General features: G+C 43.8%; 1 long non-coding RNA gene across 1 annotated transcript; it reads right to left on the bottom strand.

Moving 5' to 3' along the window:
- Positions 1-465: 465 nt before the first annotated feature.
- Positions 466-949, bottom strand: LOC142295167 (uncharacterized). The gene is made up of 3 exons (XR_012751388.1): positions 843-949; positions 707-757; positions 466-626 (listed from the first exon to the last, which is right to left on the bottom strand). It is a non-coding gene; the product is annotated as an uncharacterized LOC142295167 (long non-coding RNA).
- Between the last annotated feature and the right edge of the window lie 3,799 nt (positions 950-4,748).

Genomic DNA, 4,748 nt, shown 5'->3' with positions numbered 1-4,748 from the left:
TCAGGCAATGGTATTTGGTCTTGGGGTTTCTCCGACGATGGTATTCAGATTTCAGGTTCCACTGGTAATCGTATGCAGTCTTTCTGTTCGTCTGTGGCACAGCACACTTTCCCAATCATTCCACTGCAGGCAACATGAACCTGACCTACTGCACACACGTCTTCTTCCTTGGTAACCTTGGCATCAACTCCACCTTCTCGCTACTGGACCAGCCTTTTATATAGTGCCCACTGCACCACAGTTGTCACCTGACTCGACATCCTGCTCCGCCAAAGTTGGATTAATGGGATTGGTGCATCTATACAGATGCCTACATGTAATATGATGTTTGTGAGTGGTGATAGCTGGTAACTTGCTTTATGCAATGAGACATACCAAACAGCAGATATCAATTTCAAATTTTTTATCACACAACATGTAAACAAAACATGTAAATTTTTAAAGAAAAAAAAAAAAAGATCCCCGTTAGTTGCTGCTGCCCTCCCCTTGGCCAGCCACATAACGGGCCAGCATCGCCGCATGCCGCCCCACTTTGGCCATCAGCCTCCTCTGGGCTGCCATCAGTCGTCTTTGTGAAGCGACGATGGTCGCTTGTGAGGAGAGTAGTTCAGCCAAAGTGGGTATGCCTATGGAGGGAATGGTAAAAGTTATAAATCATAATTTTTATTTCTGCTTATTATTACAAAGTAGGAGATTCATGACTTACGGTTATCCCCCTCGTCCGATATAGATGGACTAATCGAACCTGGACTACCATCTATGAAAACAAAAAACACTTTATAGTACTCAACAGCTTTTTGTTTTGCACTTTATATGGAGTTTATGTTATATGAAACATTTACCGGGGGCCGATCCGGCCGGTGGCTCCTGTGGGTGCTCCTCCTCCTCTGGTGGCTGTAGCTCCACCGGGGGCTCGGGATCATCATGGGGCACATGCACCTGTGGGGGCTCTCCATCCTCTGCGGCCCCTTGCTCCTCTGGGGATTCTTAAGAAAATATAAAGTTTAATGTGGTTGCGTTATGATACATATAGGACTGTGGGGGGTACATTAAAATATATGGTGGACTACGTAGCCTACCTTATACATGGACTATGGGGGTGCATTAGAACACATTGTGGACTATGTAGTGCAGTATAATATATGGAGAACTATGGGGTGAATTAAAATACATGGAGAACTCTAGGAAATTCATTACAGTTCATGGAGGATTATGGGATGCATTCTAATATATTAAGGGTTATGTGGAACCCTTTATACTATATGGAAGGCTATGTGGGGGGCCAATATTGTATTTGGAGAACTAGATATGAGGGGGGACAAAAATACAAGCAGGAGATGGAATTTTTTTATGCTGAGGGAAAAAGGCCCACTACACAGAGCACCCAGCTTTCCCATGCTCTCTCTGATATGGGAAAGCTGGGTGCTGAGGGAATGATGTTTTGCCAAGCATGGCGAAGCTGGGTGCCAAGGACAAGAGGTATATCAGAACATATGAAAACTGTGTGCTGATAGAGGGTTGTCAGTTCATGGGAAATCTTGGTGTAGAGAGCCTAGTGTCTGCGTAATTTCCCTGTGTCCCGAGTGTCAGTGTAATTAGCCCGTACCACAAGTGTCGGTGTATCTATATATATATATATATATAGATCTATTACATATTATATATATAATAGATTATATATATAATATATATATATATATATATATCTATCGATAGATTATATATATATAATTTTAATTAAAAAAAAAAAATAATATATACACCCGGTGCCGGGCCGGACTAGTCTGGGGGTCGTAAGTGGTGGCGGGGCCCCACCTCGTGACCCTAGCGGGAGCCAACTGATATGGCTTCAGTGGGGGTGATTGTAGTTTATATTCGTGACGCCACCTTAATCCGCCGCTGCTGTATGGGGCCTCCGGGGGTGATGGAACGGCAGCAATGGTGGTACTGCTCCCCACAGTAGCCCTTAATAGTGAATGAATGACAAACAAATCTTGTGGAAAGTAAAAACAACTGTTTATTAAAGTAATCATTTTTCAAAAATGACATTTTAGTATAAATGTGATGAACATAACAATACAAGTAACCATATATTTTAAAATTAAGAAGGGAAGCTTCTTAAACAAATCAATACAAGAAAATAAAACTCAGCATAAATGTGCTCAATACAAGTTTATCTAATGCTGCCACGTAATTGCACCAGGACCATTAAAATATTGGCAGTACTTTTCTCGACAGGCCTTCGCATCATCGGTATTTCTGCCGGGCGCCAATGGTTGAAGTCCTGCGATTGCGGGATCTTCAGAATGCCATTCGCCAAGCACCACTTCACCATTTAAGTCAACAGAGTCTACAAAGCCTGTTGGACAGTACGTAATAGCATCTCGCCGTCGAAGAAAGTTGTGAAGGGCGCAACAGGCCAAAACAACTGCGTCTATTGATGGTAGACTCAGGTTAATTGGTGTGTGGAAAACTCGGAAGCGATTTGCCATTATCCCAAAGGCATTTTCCACAACCCTGCGTGCCCTTGATAATCTGTAATTGAACCTTTGTCTTTCCGCCGTTAGACTTTTCTGGGGGAATGGTTTCATGAGATTGGGATGAAGAGGGAAGGCTTCATCGCCCACAAATACAAAGTTAAGGTTTGCGGTAGTGTCAGAGTTGGGGGGCAAGTGCAGTTCACCATTTTGCAAACGTTCACCAAAGCCTGTGTGCTCTAAAACCCCACCGTCAGAAACCCTGCCATTCATGCCAACATCAACAGCAATAAATTCGTAATTGGCATTCACAAGGGCCATTAGGATGATGCTGAAATAGCCCTTATAGTTATAAAAATAGGAGCCGCTGTTCAGTGGTTGAGTGATCCGCACATGTTTCCCGTCCAAAGCACCACCACAGTTTGGGAACTGCCAAAGGTGCTCAAAATCGGAGGCAATCTTCTGCCATTCCTCCACAGTTTTGGGGAACTCAATGTAGTTACGCAGACTGTGGAAAATTGCTCTACATGTCTCCGGAATAAGAACGCTGAGCAGGGACCTTGAAATTGCAGAAGAAAAATGTAAGTCTTGCAGGGAGCGTCCGGTGGCCAGGAAACGCAGCGTGACTGCCAATCTTTCATCTGCAGGGATGGCAGCACGCATCGCTGTATTCTTGCGCTGAATAATTGGCGTAACTCTTTCGAGTAAAAGGCTGAATGATTCTTCTGACATCCGCAGAAAATTGTGGAAATCCTGAGGATTATTTTCCTGCAGCTCTCTTAGCAGTTGCATGTGGGAGTATTTGTACCTCTTCTGCAGCCACTCTCTGGTCCACATGCAGCGCTTTCGTTTGGAACGCCTCTGTTCCCCTTCACGTAGCCGACCGGCCTCAAACATCAATGCAGCACCCAGCACAGCACGCTGCATGTCGTTCATGTTGTCCACACTGCAAAAAAACATGTAAAGATGAGAGAAGTTGCTATAAACCAATCACATTTTTTTGGGGGGGTGTAGAAGAGACACTAAAATGGCCGCCCCCATAGAAGTGCACCAGTTCTAACTGTGTCAGAGAAACAAAATGGCGGCTGTAACTGTGTCAGAGAAACAAAATGGCGGCTGTAACTGTGTCAGAGAAACAAAATGGCGGCTGTAACTGTGTCAGAGAAACAAAAAGGCGGCTGTAGCAGAGAGACAAAATAGCCAGCAGTACTAGATAAGGATACATAAAAGGACGATGGACGCACAAAATGCAATATGTATACAGATAACAACCAACCACTTTCATTATCCGCAAAAATAATTACTATCTATAAACACAAATACTTTCAATACTATAACAAAAACATGGAACAAGTAACAAAGACTTTTCGAAAATGACTTACCGCGTCCAGAAAATGCAGCCGTCTATGCTATCTATTAATAATCGCAGTTTCGATCCTCACAGCAACACGCTCGGGAACGAATGAGGGATTAATCTAAGTGCAGATGCGGCTTTGATCCGAAAACCAAGCAAGCGGGAACAAAGCACGAATGAATCTGGGTGTAGTCACAGGTTTGCTCCTAGAAGACTCAAAAGGGAACAAAGCATGAAGCGATACCCAATCAGAATGCAATAGTGTTCTCATTGCTAACCAATCGGTGCAGAGAGGGGCGCGGAAATGGTGACGTAACTACACACTATTGTTCTCAGCGCCAACCAATGGGTGCAGAAGGGGCGTGGAAACGGGGACGCAACAACACGCCTTCGTGCATCTCATCTAGGTCATCAACGAAATCGTTAGTAGGGTGTCAAACATACAGATTCATGCAGCCCAGCAGGACTCCAACGAGCCAAAAATGGCCCAAGCTGTTCGGCATCGATCAGCGATTTCGCAGCAGGGGGTGAATCGTTGGTACGTGTCAAACGTGACGAGAACGCAATTGAAGTCGTTCTTGCGTCACAGAAACTGTAACGTAGTAACGATCTCGTTCACGATCTTGTTATGTGTGAAGTGGCCTTTAGTCAGAGAAACATCCAGGAGTAGGTTAATAGTTTTGTGTCATTCTGAATTCTGCAAGCCTCAGCAATGTAATCACACCAATTTTGAATCACAATCCCTCCCCCTTATCTGCTAATTGAATCACAATCTGCAAATTATTTTTGAGGGAAGTGACAGCTTTTCTTTCTTTAGGTATTAAGTTTGAAAAAATATTGGCATAATATCATCAGGAAACTTACTATAAATAGGCATTTTCCATGGCTAAAATAAAAAAACCCCTCAACGCCAAAGC

This window comes from Anomaloglossus baeobatrachus, chromosome 3 (genome assembly GCF_048569485.1).
Source record: "Anomaloglossus baeobatrachus isolate aAnoBae1 chromosome 3, aAnoBae1.hap1, whole genome shotgun sequence".
NCBI classification, from domain to species: domain Eukaryota; kingdom Metazoa; phylum Chordata; class Amphibia; order Anura; family Aromobatidae; genus Anomaloglossus; species Anomaloglossus baeobatrachus.
The sequence above is the reverse complement of the archived record's forward strand: the minus strand, read 5'-3'. Positions and strand labels throughout refer to the sequence as shown.